Consider the following 19361-nt stretch of genomic DNA (forward strand, 5'->3'; position numbering starts at 1 on the left):
AAATTTTGAGAGTATGTGCTAAAGGTTCACATTGGCTATGTGCATCATATATATGTTTCTGTATCTGACTCTGCAAAGGCCTATATTAGTCAGTGGTTAATTGAAATAATTGTCTTTTGTAGGGTAACCAAGAACACGTTGACTTCTTAGAGACTCTTAACTGTAACCCAGAGTATAAAATCAAGTGCACTCGCTCCCGACAACCCTTTGTCTTTGCCTTTTCTCTGCAAGTGTCTAGGAATGTGACCACTGGGTGAAACCGTGCAAATCAGCTTTCACCGTCAGGACCGAAAGTAGACCCCAGACAAGGGGACAGAAAGGGGTCTCGGTCGGTTGATTATCATAAGAATCAGATAGCTGGGGATAAAAATCTCCTTTGAATAAATTACTGGTTCAATAGGAGGCGCGACTGCCAAATAGACAACTCTGTCAGAATCCGTGTGAGTCTTGTTTTTTCTCTGTCAGTCGGCGGTGTTGTGTTTTCTAAAAACTTTCGTACGGTTGTAACGTAAACTCTGTTTCAAACTCCCTCGATTTACACCGGTTGTCGTGCTTTCTTGGGATCTCGATAGCACGCGGAAACTCCCAAGGCACAAGGGGCACGCAGGCCTCGAGCTCTTGGTGAAAGCCAACCCGTTGCGAAGTAATGAGTTGAGATAATGCGCCAAAAGCATCGCGTCCGCCAAAGATGCTGTGAGAATCAGACAGAGACTGTTCAGTGATGGCACGTCCCAGGGTCATTGTCAATTATCGAGCAACAACGTGTTTCTGCTAGCCTATGCTTCAACACGTCTCAGTCATTTCCCAGGGGATTCAACAACATGTTTCACTCGCTATACTCTCTTAAAAAATAAACACATGCTGTTTTTAAGACCTCCAGTATTAGAATGTTGTGTGAGTAATTAAAGGCACGCGCTGGTTAAACTCAAGACAGAAGGGAAATGTTATGAACTTCCAAAACTTTGATTCTGTTGCATAACCTCTTTCAAGTGGCTTAGTGTAATTATGAAGATGCTTTTAAATAAGACGAATTATTAAAATATTAGTGTGTGTCTCTTCCTGTAGTTTAATTGTCAGACAAAGCTTTTTGGAGCACAAATAAGGATGTGGGTTCGAATCCCTTGAACACATGAGCCTGTTGATAAAAAAAATATTGACTGAGTAGCCATGTGAAAATGTGAATAAATGTGTGTGTGTACAGGTCTGGCTATATTTGTGAATGCAACATTGCTCACAAGACACCAATGGACATCATTACATCTTGTGCTCCAGAAGTCAGGCCCCCAGATTTATTTCTCATAAAAAAATGTGTTTCCAAAAAGGTGTTTGACAACTCAGAACCAAAGTTTTTAGTCATAAAAGTGTGTTCACAACTCCCAAGGCGATTATGTGCAGTAAAGCACATGACAAGGATTGCATTGCATGGGCTGATTTATTCAGATCTTTGCATATCGCCTATAAAAAGTGAGCCCAGAAACAAAAGGAACACACTCTGCCTTGTCATAGTTTACACAAGTGCTATTTAAGTGTCTTATATGTATCGAGTGTAAATGCTCTAGAAGCTCAGTGTGCTTGTAAAAATGGGGTGTGCCTTTTTACCCGAGTAAAAAATTTAAAGTTAAGATGAAGTAAGATGATGCTAAAACACCCATAATAAAATGATTAAAAAATGCATAATTGTATTGTATTAATAAACTATATGCCTTCTTAGACTACTGATGCTATTTATCAGACCTGTACAAATTCTGGAAAGGTATAGTAACGTCCCATAACTGTCAGCAGTACTTTCACTCTATAAGATTTTGTTCCTGTGTGGAGAGCATTGATCGCTGCAGTCAGGAGCAGTGGCTGATTAACTTTATTGATGCATAGCCTACCTGTTCATTTATAACGAATTAGCTTAAAACCGAATAATGTCATATTCTTGGTTATTGTACATAATGAGAGGTGTTTTCTCGATGACAAATCCATAAACCTAGTCTATCTAAAAAATAAAAATGGCGTTCAGACATCTCCCACGTACCGCCTGACAGGGTTTGTAATTAACCCTGATTTGCATATGCAAATGACCTGGAATTCGTTAGACTACAAAATGGGGTTGAGTAAAAGAGTAGACAACTCAGATTAAATGCATGACTTTATGAGTGATATTGTCATTTTTGAGGATTTCATTGATGAGCAAATATTTTTCGATGCATCAGGTCAACACGAATGCACAATTAAAGTTCCATCATCACATTTCTCTCAACATTTATATGTATGTAATCTGTTGTCTGTAGGTTGGCAGTGGTGACATGCTTTATATCCCTCAGACCATATTGTAGGTGTTCTGTTTGCAGTGGGATAGTTAACTCTTACTTAACTGCATGCGTTCAGAGTCTAGTCTTTTACCACGTTGCTTCCTGCAGCACGAGTTTTAAATAATGAAATGAAGTCATGTCGCTTATTTGGCCAGATGTCAACTAATGCTGAATAAATGGTGCGTTTGTGAAATTTCTAATACAGACTTTGAGTAAACTACATAGAGGTAGAAATTGTTAATTTTCCTTAGTTTCATTTTTTAGAGGACTGATATATGCAATGCACTCGTTAATAATATTTTTAGTATACGAACATGCATAACTGTATTTTACTTAATTCATCCGTTATTGTAAATATATTTTATTTATTAATCTTCGTATTCTGTTTAGACGTTATAGTTGTACATTTATATGAAGAGAGTTTAAAATATATCATTTAAAAAAGCAAATGTAATTTGATTGTCTATAAATGCGCTTTAATTTGTTCTCCTGATGACACTTTCATTAAACTATCAAACATTGTTCACCTAAAGCAAATATGTTAGCCCAAAATTCCCGTGTTGTAATCAGTTATGAAGTATAGAGTGAAATAAATTCCTTTAGTCTTCAGATGACCTCTGGCATTACAGCAGCTAATTATACATCTATCTTATAGAAGAACGGCTGTTTATTCCTGTTTATTCCGCTTTTAAGAATTTCGTTTTGTTTTAATAGAAATAAACGAAAAAGTTTTCGCTATTAACGAAATAAAAATAAAAAATGCAAATTTGAACATCCGACCACTGAATTCGTGCCAGGCAGTGCCTGTGTGTTGGCACATGTGCTATTTGTGTGCGAGTGTTAATGTGTGTTTGTTTTAACCTATAATGCGTCCTTAAGTAACAAAATATTTTGAACCAACTTGATAACATGTTATATAAAATAATAATACTATTTTACTAACGTTTACACTAGGTTAACTGGCAGAAGTAGCTATTTAAATAATGCCTATAGTGTAGTAAAAAGCTAATAGTGTAGTTTTTTTTTAATATAGCAAATAGTTCAAAAGTGATAATCAATTCAAAGAATGTACTGTAAATATTTCAATGTAATCCGACGGTTAGATCTTAATTTTTATTTAGTACTGTTTTAATATGTCCACTTCAGCCCTATTTCATTGGGAAAGAGCTGTTATTTGTATAATCCCTCTTTTTTATTCGAACAAGAAAAAAGATCTTAAAAGAAAAGCACTGTCATTCGACAACAGGGGCGATCTTTCTCATTGAGCAGAACACATTGAGCCTTGGTAATATCAGCATGGTTCCCTTGTACCCACTTAAATAGCCTAAGTCCAAGATTCAATAAGAAAGAGTTAGGCTACAAAAATAATACACCCGCTAATGTGGTCAAACGTTGGTCAAAAACATATATTTGTTAAAACGTATGATGAAGCCTTTTAGTCTTACCGAATTACATTGATTTTGCCAGGCAAGAGATGTTCTCAGGGCAACATATTGTGTAGACCCAAGAACAACTTTTATTTTTGTAAATAAAACTTTAATTTGAATTCACCCCAAACCCTAACCATAACTGAACCCTAATATCAGAGGGAAATGATAAGTGATTTTAGTGACAATTGTCTAGCTATGAATATTGATTTTAAGCTTAAAGTTGAAACAAACTCTCAACTTATTTTTGAAATCTGATTGGTTAATCGACACATAACATAATATTGCCCTGAGGACATTAACCACTTGGCAAAATCAAGAGAACCCAGAGGCCATATTTTTTTCATATTTAACTAAGTGTTCTTATTTCAGTTTCGCATGTGATCATGATTAGCCGATCATTAACTTAGCCACCTATTCTATTCTATTCTATTCTATTCTATTCTATTCTATTCTATTCTATTCTATTCTATTCTATTCTGCGTTTGAAACAGTCTAGGGGCTAAACTGAAATGCATAGTTCCCCCCACCTTCACTCTAGTGTGGCGCTGTCCGTGATACAGTGCTGAAGTCACTCAGACTTTACACAAAACTGGTTTCGTCGCAAAAATGACAAGTAATCTAATCCCAATGACATGGTCTTGTGCAAAGAAATAACAATTTCCAGATTTTTGATGTATTAATGTATATTTTATTTTATTCGCTACTGACTTTCATGTCGAATTTTGGTACAATGTGGTTTCCGGAAACGTTGGTCCCCAGAGACCTATTACAAACGTACCAACTGTCCACAAGTAAACATAAAGCCATTGTCTAAATTATATAAATGGATTATAGACTTTGGGCATAGTGAAACAAATGTACACTACAACCATAAAAATATATTTCTTGCTGTAAAAAAAACATAAAGACTCCATATTCTGTATTAACTGTGCATTTCCAGCGCGTGCATTGCCTGATCTTTCGGGCTACACACTTGCTCTGTTGTTCGTCTTATTTTTTTTTCAAATGCTGGCCAAAATCTACGCCAGTAGCCTACACACAAGTGTTGCGCGGAATGTAAATGAATACTAGGAAATACCTCAGTCATGCAGAGATGAACACATCTAAAACGAAGTGAACGCCTCCTTATAAATTCTTCCAGATTACCATAGTAAAGTGTGATCATTGTTGTAGCCCTCTCTGTAGTCTACTCTTCTCTGTGGGTTAGCAAATATAATACTCACATATCACATTATAGTCACATAAATTATATTCGTACCGGGTGCACAATGTTTCTTTGGCAGACTTTATTGCCAATGTCGCAATTACTTATATATTAAACAAAAATAAGGTATTTCATAATATAAACAGGAAATACATCATATTATCTTTTATTTTCTTAAAAAAATATTTAGCAAAAATATTTGCCTCGGGACTACTGGCAACGACTGCTTATTAAATTATGAGATATTACTGTTATATGTTAAGATCATAAATAAAATCAGAGAATCTCTGTCCAGGTGCGTCACATAGCCTATGTAGCCTAGTAACCAGTTTCACGCAATGGCAACATTTCTATTATTTTTGTAATACACTGTAAAAATTATTTGCTGCATTAATAACAAGTAATTTCAACTTGCTATTATTTATCGTGACAAGAGATGACTTTTTCAACTATTGTATACGTTATAACAACTCATCTCTAGTCAAGATAAATAATAGTAATTTGAAATGACTTGTAAATCTGAGTTGATTCAACAAAAAATTAAGGCAGCAAATAATATTTTACAGTGTAATATTTATCTTAAAGTTATTGGCAAACATTTATAAGCCGGTTAACCTATGTGGAAGAGGTGTGAAAATATAGCCAATAAATCAATCTCTATTTTAATGTATATTAACGAAATATTTTATAAGAATATAATATGCATTAAAGTAAATAGGCTATAAAGTGTTACAAAAACAATTTTTATAAAATAATTGAGGTACTCTAAGTTTCAATAACAGTGTCATTTGGCAAAGAGGAAAAATTAATGTCTGATAAATAAATCTGATAAAACGACCTAAAATAATTAATCATCTATAATATTTTCTTTGCAGAAACAAATCAGCTGGCCTGCCAACCCATTCTATACAAACGTATTGGCTCGTTAGGCTCTATATCAATACATGGACCATGCCTCTAATGTATACAGTAGAATAATCTAAATATAACAGCTTATAATATTTCCAGTTAAGGCTTTACTTTAACGAAGGCAATCATTTTAAGGTAATCTGTCCATCATAAATAAACTCAAATAAATAATACCCACAAAGAATAAAACATTCATTTAAAACAACAAGGAAAAAACGAAAGCCCATATTTGCAATACAAAATGACTTTGTCTATTTTAAATTTGATTTAGGTAAGCTTCATGAGAACAGGCCTGGGTGCTAGTTTAAATTTCACTCTCCTAAGGGAGATTGTAGCCTACATAAACATAAACTGCTCATTTGCATGCTCTATCCCACGGTGGAAATTACAATGAAGCATAATTAATATGCGCATAAATTAAGACTGAGAGAGGGTTCTAGATTCCGCGCGCAGGCGGTCCTCTTTAAGAAGAAAGAAGGGGGCTCTGTTGGCCCAGGAACAAGCTGACTGTTCACACGCTAAATTTCAGTAGGAGGGGGCAACAAACCCGCCTTCCCATGCCGCTGCTGGCCCAGGCCCACACAATAACCGCGCAAGAGAAGCAAAGATTAGTCAAACAGATTTGAGTTATTTCTTCCTTTTATTCACAAAAAGCCCGGATTACTTACCAGGTTCTCCACCCCCAGCAATACGACTTAATAGACGCTTTATGAAGTTTTCACTTACCTACGTGACAACTAAAGATCACATCAATCATTTGCTATCAACAAAGAAAATGATGAAAAAATGTGCAGACATTTTTTGGGGATATGACATATGAATGTCATCCTTGTTCAGTTTTTCAATTACTCAGTGGCCTCTAAGGCATTGGGATCAAATCACCTGGAAATCTCAATTTATGGGATTAGGCTCATGAAGTACATATCTGGACTCTTTTGAGTGTTTGTCTCTTATTGTTTCAATAGTGTCTGTTCGCAAGGAAGTTAAGCTGTAGTCGAGAAATAAATAGCATTTTAGAGAGAGATATGCTAGACTCATTAACACCAATTATTTCACTGCAACTGATGTGACTTAATTGATAATGGTAAAAATAATAATAACAGGAAAAATATATTTATGGTCTAATTTAATAGGCCCTAATGTATTAGGAAAATTTAAGGAGCGCCCATTTGCGTTCCAAAGTATAATCACTGAGTCTTGATTGCCATCTGGTGGTTAATCATGGTTCATGCTCTACACTCTAAAAAAACAAACGGTGCTATATAGCACCAAAACAATTGCTTTGGATCGTAACGATAGAAGAACCATTTTATTGCCATATAGCACCGGTGAAGAACCAGTGAAGCACCAGTGAAGCACCAGTGAAGCACCAGTGTAGAACCATATAGGGGCCATATAGCACCACATATGGTTCTACATAGCACTATATGGTTCTACACAGGTGCTTCACTGGTGCTTCACTGGTTCTTCACCGGTGCTATATGGCACTAAAAATGGTTCTTCTATCGTTACGATCCAAAGCAACTGTTTTGGTGCTATATAGCACCGTTTGTTTTTTAGAGTGTACTGATAGGCTAATTGTTCGTTGTTTCGGAATAAACAAAGTCAGTATTTTTAATATGGTTGTTGCGATATCAAAATAATTAAGAATTATAACTAATAGTAAGTGATATTGTTGTAAACTATGCTTACAATATCTTCTAGGGAATACTAAACGAGTTACCGGTTTACTTATAGGCCTACTTCTGTATCATGAATGTATATATGACCAAAATGACAGGCATTATTGTTTAAAATTTAAACCCAGGTAGTACATTTGCTCAAATGTAATAGGTAGGCTACATTAAATTTTCTGCAACGTTGTCTGCACAAAAAAATCTGAGGATACAATCACTGACCTGTAATACAGACAGAAAACCACAGGGGCGCTACTGGAATGAACATTTAAAAATTGTAGTATGTACTATACTTCAACTTAAAGTGGAAGTTTACACAAATTGTTAGAAATCTGTACAAATTTCTTTGTTGTGATGAACACAAAGGAAGATATTTTGAGAAATGTTTGTAACCAAACCATCTGTGGACCCAATTTACTTCCATAGTATTCTTTTTTCCTACTATGGAAGTCAGTGGGGTCCACAATTTTTGGGTGAACTATCCCTTTAATAATCGGCATTGCAAACTATTATTTTGTAGAATTTTAGAAAATAAGTTCCAATCAAAGGACTTTAAAATGACACCTCCAAAAAGCTTCATGATGAATACCACATTTATACATATTAAGGTTCTTGCGCACAACATAATGGCAGGGCACCGTGAGACCCCCTTGTGTAGGGTCATCCCCCTTTCACCCAAAAGAAAATTGATGACACAAATACCTTCTATGATGTTTGATTACACAGAATATTATAATAAATGTTATATTTTATAAAATAATATTAAACTGTGCATGTTGCACTTATATGTCAATGTCTGCTTAATGTCATCTTAAAATCGATCATTAGTTTTAGGTTAAAAAAGTAATGAATCACATTGTCAACATTGTATTTAAAGGTGTAATGATTTTAGCGGCATCTAGCGGTGAGATTGCAAATTGCAACCAGCCAATCAGCGGGACACAGTGAAGACGTTTCTGACTTATTAAAATAAATATAGAACCAGCTAAATATAAATTTTATTTTAGAAAAAATGACACGTTGATGTAGATTAAACTAATAAATCACATTAATCAACGCAACATACACAGAATAATATGAATACAAAAATAACACATTTAACAAACTTTTTTCTGCCAAATACACACTTTTATTTAACAAAGGGTTTAAATGTTAATTTTACAATATCCAGCTGTTATATTCAGCTGTTGAACACGCGAAAAAGATACTTGGGATAGCTGTGAAGGATCCATTCGTTATATCCTTCACAGCCTTGAGAAAGAAGGAAGCATTCTGAGGTCACATTTTAAGCAGCCTTCGAATTGGGACGGCCTTACTGACCTTCAGTCGTGTTACTGTTACACAATCAGTTTTAGAATGCATCCTTTTAGTGGTCACAGCCTTCGAATTGGGACACAAATTGATTGAGACAATATAGGGAGAAATGCACTCTGTAAAACAGTTTGCCCATTTAAGGCTACAGTAGAAACATGACTGCGACTTCTATATGTAAGGCAGGGGTAGGGAACCCTGGTCCTGGAGGGCCACGGTCCTGCAGAGTTTTGTTCCAACCCTAATTAAACACACCTGAAAAATCCAATTAAAGTCTTCAGGGTTACTTGGAAATGAAATTCAGGTGTGTTTGATTAGGGTTGGAACTAAACTCTGAAGGACAGCGGCCCTCCAGGACCCAGGGTTCCCCACTCCTGATGTAAGGAGACTGGTGGGATATGTAGATAAAAACAGCTCATTCTAAGGTCACATAAACTACATTTCAGATCTTTATAAACAACTGATAATACAGTTATGTACAATATATTCCATTTCTGTCAAGAGATACTCCTAAAAGTTACACATTGCACCTTTAAATTACTCACTAATCTGTCTGTAAACTGCATTACTTTTCATAATCCATGCCTTAACCACATTAACAATGATTTTTTTTCTTCAATTTTTGAATCTATTAAGATTACTTTAACCCTGGAGAACACACGGGTCAAATTTGGCCAATGTTGATTGCTGCTAATAAAAGGGTTCTTGGGTTCTCCAGGGTTAAATATTACCTGTAACAAGCTAAACATATACTTTCACATCAGTATTTTTATTACAATTTCTAGTACATTTCTAACTCATTTTTAAAGCAAACTCGCATATATTTAAATTTAAAATTCAACATTGTTTTTACAGAATTATGCACAGAATAATAATGAAGCGTAATCCCTCATTTTACTTTATTCAGGGAAAAAGTATTATTACTTAGTAATGTATTACAATCAACACTCCTGGTCATTGTACCTTTAGTTAAGCCTCTTTAGACTAAAGAACATGATTGAGAACATATATAATTAATACCTATAACCTACAGTTGACTGCAAAAGTCATGCCACCATATGCTGCCCATACAAATTTGGTCAATGTTATGTTGAATAGTAATTTGCACTTATCTTTAAGCTGTAGCTGTTTATCTACCTGCTGGGTTGTTTTAACCCAATTGCTGGGTTATTGTCAATCATCCATGTTGTAACAACCCAGCAGTTGGGTTAAAATAACCCATCAGTTGGGTCATTTTAACCCGGCAGTGTGTTCTGTCCAATAGTGACCCAGCCCTGGGTTAAAAACAACCCAGCATTTTTTAGAGTGTGTAACTCTAAAAATAGCTGGGTTATTTTTAACCCATAATGGGTAAATAATGGACAGAACACATGCTGGGTTAAAATGACCCCATGTTGGGTTAAAAATAACCCAATGTTAGGTTGTTGTCATGTAACCATGGGGTATAATAACCCAGTAGTTGGGTTAAAACAACCCAGCATTGGGTCATTTTTTACCCAGTGGTGTGATCTGTCCAATATTTACCCATTATGGGTCATAAATAACCCAGTCATTTTTAGAGTGTGGTGATATTAATTTGAGTAGGAGTTTTTGATTCACATTCCTGTAAACATTTTCCTAAAATGTTTATTAATTTCAGTAAAATGTATCTATTAATTTTAATTTAGTTTTATTTTCCCAGTTAAATGGTCAGTTCGCCCCCAGATGGTGCAACTTTCCCACCGACTTCAACTTACATCTAACCTGGGGCAAGTTGAGTCTCATTATAAAAAGCCATAATTATTTGAGCCCTTTGTCATAGATGCATTCAAATAATTTACATTGACAGGAAACACCCTGAAATTAACTTAAATATCTTTATTGTTTTTCTGACTCATTTTTCCATTTTATCATTCATTTAATCTGGACCACATATGGCTCATCTTACCACGTTCTTCTAATACTCATTTATATTTTATGCATATAAAAATGTGAAGATACATTTTCAATAAGAAGTAAATTAAAGCATTGTTGCAATTGAAGTCACATTGTATCCTACATAAAGTGTAACAAAGTTTTGGTGTAATTTTGAAAGTAATTTCTACGATTACCTAAAAACATTTGTAAATACACTACAGTTTTAATTAACTTCTTAAATTACGATACATCTAAAAAAAAAAACTATGAACGATGAATCTTTATCGATGCTTGACACGTAGCACAGATTTTTTGCTGTTATCTTCGTGTGTCCACTAGAGGGCGGAACGTCACAAGCCACACTCTACCTACTATAATTTCACAGTAGCATGGCAAAGGCCTTAACTCAGGGATAGTCCATTTCAAAACAGGAGACCACTGTCCTACAGAGATTTAAAAATCTAAGAATTACAGTAAATAAATACACATTTTTAAATATATGAATAACAAGAATTTTGAGAATTTGTGGCTTAAACTAAAACAAACAACTCTAGCTAATGTTACTATCTGGACATAGTAAAAATTTTCTTAAAGAATACTTAATAAAAGAAATGTTGGCATAAGTTTACAGTTTATAAATATAAAAAGTAACATTTGAGATTTGTCCAACAAGTCACTTATGTATAGCTTTATGTCCAACACTACTTTTAATTATGAAAACACAATTAAATTACATTTGTTTATATCATTGGCTTGTTATGTAGCATTATAACACAGCACAGTCTTTTTTTTACCTTACATTGGTGATTTAGCCGTGTAAACATTTGGCCTATCATTTTAGAATCCTAATTTTTGATTTAGTTCTTGGCTAAGCTTTTTACTTTCTGAATTCCTGACTTTGCCTGATTGCCATACTTACAGCGGCTCATTGTGGGGTATGTTTGATGGAGACAGGAGGGTTTGTTGGCTTTGTTGCCATAGATACTGAGGGTTGCTAGGCAGCAGACAGGATGCTACGGAAGCCAAGTGCAGAAGATCAGCGGGTCACTGCAGAGAGGAAAATGTTCACCCACACACCTTTCATCTGGATTAATACATTCAGAAATAAAGAAAAAGACAAAGTGATGGGAGACATAATCAGACGAAGTGATACATAGAGAAAAATGGAGACAAATACATACAAACAATCAATATCTTTGTGTGCATCTCTGTGTAAAAGAAAGAATGAAGGCAAGAGAGGAGGACATTGAGAATCTGTAAAATGTCATTTCCAGGCCTTTACAGTTCTGATGGGAAACACATACTAGCAGGCAGGAACTGCAGGCCTGTGACAACTATTAACCTTGACACATCACCTCTGATCTGTCGAAAAAATTACCCCAACCTATAACTCTAACAGCCCATACTGAGCTCAGAATCAGATCCAGATCTACCACTTTATACATTAACTGGAAAACATTTATAGGAGTGTGAGTATTTTATGAGGCATTACGCTGAGCATGCAAATCAAATATTAGTACATCCAGAGAAATTTAAAACTTTTGTTATTCACACCATACAATGTTCCTACTCTCTCATAACTGTCTGTTGTGGTCAGTCTTTAATTGATCCCAGATGAGAGGGCTTGTCTATGTCATCATGAAAGCACTGCAGCCCCACTTTCACAATCGTTTGTGTCTCCAGTGAAGGTTTTGTGGCTGCATGGCATTTTGTTTATCACACAGGCTGCATGCAGTACGCAAGTGATCTGAGAGAGGGCAACAGGGTGTCCATCTGTTTGTAAAAAATGCTCTTCCACAAAACCCCAGAGCATAAGCTCCTTACATAAGAAATAAAACAGAGTAATCTCTCTCTAGCACAGGTAAGAATGTTTACAAATATACATTCCTTTAACTCATTTTATTATTAAAGCAAATATTTAACATACCAGAGTTTAGTACTAAAGCAACTAGGCATTGTTTTTAGTTTATTAAAGACATATTTGATGGAGTTTCTTTATCAGCCACTTCCCAGTTGCTATTACAAAGTTGTATTTAAGACCTGCAAAAACCCAGAAGGACAGTTTTTTTAATCACACTCATTGCATATTACTTGATTGCTATGCAAGTTTATAAGAGCTTCTCCCTATATAAACTGCGTGTATAACCGTATACTGTATAAAAAGGCCGACTAAAGAGTTTTGTTTTGAGTCCTGTGACTTTAAGTGTTCCTCCGTAGCGGTGACGCAAGCAGCTGTATGTCGCAAAAGCATTCTCATTATTTAATCCTTTAATATTGATGATGATGATGATAATATATTCAAAACCCGGGAAACTACTTTCACTTAAAATAGCAAGCCAATGTGTAAACTCACTGCACGCCGACATTTTCATTTTTGGTCTGCATCACTCCCATTCCCCCTGTAAACAGTGTAGTCTTCCACGAAACATAGGTCTTTCCACTTTTATATTGGATTCTCGACATTTCTTGTATTTTGGATATCCGGGTCAGATAATATTTATATACTTATTTGTTTTAAATAATATTCTTTAAACATTTAAATGTCATGTAAATGTGTGGTTAAATTGATACATGATCTTAATATAACGCAGCTCTTAGATTGTTTTACGAATTGCAAGCTTTGAGAAACGATATACTGGCTGACGTAACCTATTAAACTGTGTACAACTGATACATGTTTTTATTATAGTTACGATTATAATTACGATTGCAGCATTACGCTGAATGCTGTTTTACGAGAATATTGTAAATATACAATCTAAAAAGTAATTTTAACATTACCGGTCTAAAAGGTGAAAACAGAAAATGATTTCTCTTTTCTCAGAATGGAATTTTTTTTAGATGGGAAGGCGGATGAATACGTAAGCCGCTTCAGTATGATCTCTTCCTACTGCACATAAGCCCCGCCCACCAGTTCTGCTTCCATAAGCAGCAGTCCGCATACCTGTAATCCGATTGGGTAAAATTTACAAAGCTCATTCCTGATTGGTCACTTATCTGTCCATCATAATGCATCGCCAGACATGGTGGATAGGACACTTTGTACATGAACGTTTTTGACTGTACGGGCTAAATAATAATCCTAAACAGGAGTTAAGGATTCCACATATTATTGCTAACAATTTATCGGTATTTTTTATTTTCTTGCCTGGTTTAGTTTTTATTGTTCTTGTTTCACGTGTACGGGCAATAAGAATCCTGGTGTTTATCGCACAGATGTGGATCTAGCTGCTCCGGGTAAGTCGTTCAAATCGTCCAGTTGTAGATTTTAAGAGCGCCGATTGATTCTCCCTCGCATCACAAAATTGTCTTTAAAAATCCTCTGATCTCAAAATCTATGATTTTTATATTTGATACACACACAAACACCGTCGCAAGAGTTGTTATATGCGCATTTTAATTGCATCAGAGGAGGCAAGACTCGCGTCTGAAATGGAAGCTTGAGACATGGAGGTTCAGACTAGGGGTTTAATAACCAATTCTAGAGAAGGATTCAAGACCTTTACACCCCCATCCGATTACTGTACGTTACCTTCCTATAAATATTTTTGCTGATATACTGCCATATCGAGCTGATATGAATGGTATTCGTTGTTGTGACGGGCTGTCAGATTTAGTCGCTGTCTGAAATGTCAACGTGATTTTGATGCAGTCGCACAGATTATAGCTCATTAAACAGTACAATATTTGTATTATATGTTATGTGGTGTAACTTATATGTTATTTACTGACGCGGTGATTTTGATGGACGACAATAAATGTTTGTTTTTTGAGTGGACTGAATTTTTTACCATTGAAGCCACAACACACTAAAGTTTGGTTGCTCCTACTCTCAGACTATAAACAAGTTTGGTTTAACCTACGCAGTTCTGCGACACCACCCTCTTTCTATGTTATGCAACAACGTGTTTTTTGGTGTATCTGTGCTCTTTAGAACTTAATTATTATAGTTAACGAATACTTAAAACTGATGTTCGTTTTTCTTCCAGTGCTTTTGGGAGAAGTAAGTTAACGTCAGTGAACGTGTCTTCTCAGTCTGCTTTAAAGTAAAGTTTACAAAGTACGAAATGACCTCGTCCTAGTCCTACAAGCCTTAGTGTATGGTTTGTTTTGTGACAGCAGTGTTTTAGCTGCCATTATGGGCAAAATGTCATAATGGGTTGACTGTCTGGGTCATGCAGACAGGTACTGTGGTGTCGTGATTCTCTGCAGGGTGTCGTTTCTGTCTTTAGTGACTCAATGCTTATCTACTTCCACCTGGGGATAACTAAATAAAGTAAATAAAGACGTCCCAGATAGCCTAGTTATATATTATGTTCTTAAAGTATGTGCTTTATTGTTATGGGAAAATACATACATTTTAGTGCGTTGCAAGAGAGTAGGCAAGTACTGACATACTAACATGTAACAGAAGTGACCATTGTTACCTAGATGCATGCAATATCAAAATGTAACTCCTGCTGCAGGTTTTATTCATTCTTTAATTCTAATTGCACTACGTTATTTCATTTGTTAATTAAATGAAGCATCCTTTTTGCAATGAATCATGGATAATATCAGCCCTAAGAGCTGCGTTTAAGTCCTCAGTTGTGTCCCAGATGACGTACTATATACTAGTATGCACTTAAATTATGCACTATACTCTTTACTATAATTTTATAAGAGTAGTATCGTCTCTAATGGAACACTTAACTGTTTTATACTAACCGGAGGTATAAGTAGCTTTACAGATAAGGGCATATGATGTCAAAAGCATAACACAATTCAAGTGAATAAAATTACATTTGTACATTGTAATTTTGATTTCAGTGTTACCCGTTTAACCCAACATGACCTAAGTCAGACTGAAGCACAGGTGAACTTCTCTCCCATCGCAGCTGATAGCCTGGCCTTTAGCTCAGCAAACTTGCGAGCGTCGATTGCATTAAGAGTCCAGCATTTCACTCTCTTAATTTTTCACAATGAGTGCACTTTTTATTTTTAGGAAATTTCAAGGTTATCACACTATTAATACTACAAAATTATATAGAGTAGTCCATAAGTATGTAAATTGGAATGCACTTTAGTCTTTTATGCTCTTCTTACCTCGCTAACTTCCCTTCGTCTCCTTGTCTCAGATTACACATCATTGCTTACGTTGCACAAGTGCCCACTAGTGGCAGGACACTTCTAATGGGTTTAAATGGTATGTCCTAAACCCTTCTTCACTTTGAATCTGCTATGGAGCCTGCAGTGCTGCTAGTTGCTGTTGTGACGTCACAATCGTGTTTTCTGAAACAAGCACGAAACCCCAGTATTTGAGTTTTATTTTCATCATAAGCTGTTTTTCATGAAGGTTATAATGACATCTCCCATAAAGCTTTGAAGAAAATGAAAAGATATTGATCATATCACATATATCACATATCGCCGTCCATCTCAAAATTACCAAGATACTGTATGAATTTTGGTCAGTATCGCCCAGGCCTAAGAGTAGAGGAGAGAGCAGGGCACAACCTAACGCTTTTTGGCTTTGGCTCTATCATTCATAAAATATTATGTTATGTTAGATTGATACATTTTTTACACAATCAACACACACATCTCTGCTACAAATGAACACTTAAAGTATGTTTGTGGGACCTACCGTTATTGTACAATTACACCGAAAGTGACAGGAGTGCAAATGTTAAAACTTGTCCCATAGGTGGGGTTAATTGTAACAAACAGAGGGTTTGTTGTAACACCTGCTAGAAAATTTAATGTAAACACATATAATTCAATAAAATTCTGTCTATATACTAAAGGTTGATATTGTTTATATATCTGCCTATAATAGATAGATATTCACAAATTCATACATCCACGATCCTTCATCTAACCATCCTTGTATTATGCATCAATACATATTAATAGATTTTCCCCTGATATTGTATTAACAGTTATCATTTCGATTAATAGTATTTACATTGTTTTCATTTTATTATCATTGTATACAGAAGGCTTAGCTGTAACACTGTGTAACAACTAACCCTGCTGTGTAAAAATGTTACTAGGAGTTGCTGACATGTTTTGAAATGGTGTTATGTTTTGTAACAAGACAGTTATTAAAATAATATAAGGTTAGATTTGGTGACTTACACACCCAACTCAGCAATCGATAAAAACATAAGACACTTATTAACTTTTATGCCTCCAAAACACCCTTTGTTCAATATCTTAACCAAAACACATCAAAACTTTTCACAAATTCACAGCAGATCATCTTCTGACAATAAGAGAAAATGACTAAAAGGACAGATTGCTCGGCCCTGTATAAATATGTAAAGTAGCTGCGTTACAATTAACCCTGCGTTAGTTTGTGCAGAGTTGTGAGTAGATTCGCTCCCTCCATCAAAATTGAGGGGTCGAGGGTCTGTCCAAAAAACTTTCCTTTCACATGACAAATTTAAACACACTTAAAACTGACTGCGGGGATTTCCCTGAAGGGAAGTGCTTAGGGAAGTTTACGATTGCATGTCTAAAAATGGAGTCGAATGCAGCAAATGTGTGCATGGATCTGCATAGCAAAATTTCAGTGGAAATCGTAGACAATCTGTGTACGTTAAGGATACTCATTTCAACATTCTCATTTTGTAAACTAATTAGGATTGATACCATGCAAATTAATTGAGACAAAGGGACAAGTAAATCAAACCCTGGCTTTTTAATATGCCTCAATGAAGTTAATAACACAAATAACGGTAAACAGTCCTGTTTGCTTTGTGAAAAACTGCTGCTTGCTAATGGATACATTAAGAGTTTGATTATGCCCTGTTGATGTGGTTTACAAAATGTTTTTGTTTTGACTGATATAAACACTGAGATCCATTAAAACAAGGCAGGATAATAGAATCGAGATAACAGCTTTGCTTAACGCTGCAGCTGATGCTGACGTCATGTAAAACAAATATTCATTTGCAGTCTCTTGACTACCTGTAGTGATGTGTTCAACACCACGGGTAAAAAATAATGACCAATCATCACATGCAAAAAAAACTTCTAGTTCCTGTAAAAGCAGGGTTTGTATGAATTGTTTTTTACATAGTGTGATAAGGGAAAGACATATATAATTGCACATATTAACCTCTGGTTATGCATTTTTTTTTTTTTTCACTTTAACAATGTCTGTGGCCTTCGGTCACTCTGCAAGCATTTATATAAAAATGCTCATGCTTGCTGTGGACTTTATCCAACTTACCAGCTGTGGGGCCAATGTTTTTCTTAAATAACCTTTTTTGCAGAGGTTGATGTGCTCTGATTACTCTCATAGGTTTCTTTCTGTTCATGAAATGTTCATTAGGTCTGTATGAAAGAAAGAGAGTGTGGGTGCGAGAACCCTTTTCACTATGGACAACTGTCATATGACATACAGTACATTGTCAATTTTTCACCACATTATACAAGAGCGCATGTAAGTTTTAGAGATTCTTCCAATGTTAGGGATATGTTTTTCTTTAATCGTTACATTTTCTTGATCGGTGGCTTCTGATATAAATATAAATTTGAATAACTCTCATGTACTCCAACTATATTTAAAAACGGACATGCTTTTGTTTCATTCTTTTCCTTTGTTTCTATTTCATATAAAGCGCTATATAACTAAAACTCAATTGAATTGTGTTGATATTGGCCAATATCTGACTGAATAGATCCACTAAGCTTATAGTGGTAGTGATTAAATTTAATATCATGGGGAAGACTTTCCCTGTCCTTTCCACTTTGCTTCAGTGTCTGTTCTGGCTGTGCTGCTGGTAGAGTAGGGTGAAGTGAAGGGCTGAGGATCCTCACACAGACCTCCCTCCCCGTGTTAATCTCTCCTCCAGCAAGCTCTTAATTGAGCCATCATCAGCTGATCTTGGGGTTAAACATCAATTAAGGTAATGAGCAATGTAAAGTTCAGGGCAGAGATGAGATCAGGATGAGTTTAGGGGTTTTGACAAGCAATCAGAGATATAAAATGAGATTTTGACATGTTAGCTGGCATGTTTACTAAGAGTGCATTGTTATGTGAGGTTGAGGAAAGAAATGTGTTTCAAAATGCTTCAAGCATTGCGTCAGTGCATCAGTATTTTTTAATTTTCTCCCACAAAAGATTAACCAAAGATGGCGACAGTTAATATTAACAGTCATTACCGCATCAGTAACAAGAATTATACGCTAACCCCTACTCTATAATGAATTGTAATCTACCTTCAAATATGAAAGATATGCATGAAAGTTTCATGACATTTAAGATTGAATGAAAGTAATAATCTTCGACTTATTAGTGTGTATATAATAGTGATACAATAGTGTGTTAAATATTACATAATGCAATAAGTTGTATTCTTCCAACTTAGCCTACTTTATAATGTCATCAAAGGCATTTGTTTGTTTTAGGATGAAGGCATTCTCCCAAATTAAAATTGATCTAGGGAAACGCAAACTATGAATCTTTAATCTTCTCAAGAGCTCATACCAGCATCCATCTCTTACAGATTGCATGAATCTGCCAGATTGACTGGGAATCTGTAAGACTACTGAACTCGTGTTAGCTGGTAAGGTCTAGTGAACATAAATAGTTTACCCAAAAATGAAAATGAATCCGTATTTTACTTGCCCTTAAGCCATACTA

At 35.4% G+C, this 19361-nt stretch overlaps 1 protein-coding gene and 1 long non-coding RNA gene across 15 annotated transcripts in view; one reads left to right on the plus strand and one right to left on the minus strand.

The window, feature by feature from the left end:
• Window positions 1-10672: 10672 nt before the first annotated feature.
• Window positions 10673-13129, minus strand: LOC135788801 (uncharacterized). Its single transcript, XR_010547456.2, has 3 exons — window positions 13080-13129; window positions 11646-11810; window positions 10673-11169 (listed from the first exon to the last, which is right to left on the minus strand). It is a non-coding gene; the product is annotated as an uncharacterized lncRNA (long non-coding RNA).
• A 594-nt stretch (window positions 13130-13723) lies between these two features.
• Window positions 13724-19361, plus strand: part of mef2d (myocyte enhancer factor 2d) — a 61145-nt gene continuing 55507 nt past the window's right edge. For 7 of the 14 annotated variants that reach the window (XM_065245448.2, XM_065245446.2, XM_065245454.2 and 4 more), the window contains exon 1: window positions 13725-13963. The gene's annotated coding sequence lies outside the window, so the exon portion shown is untranslated. Of the gene's footprint in view, window positions 13964-19361 lie in introns of all 14 variants that reach the window. The other 7 variants (XM_065245452.2, XM_065245460.2, XM_065245459.2 and 4 more) reach the window with 3 other exon arrangements.

The sequence above is a fragment of the Paramisgurnus dabryanus genome, chromosome 13, assembly GCF_030506205.2.
Source record: "Paramisgurnus dabryanus chromosome 13, PD_genome_1.1, whole genome shotgun sequence".
Lineage (NCBI taxonomy): Eukaryota > Metazoa > Chordata > Actinopteri > Cypriniformes > Cobitidae > Paramisgurnus > Paramisgurnus dabryanus.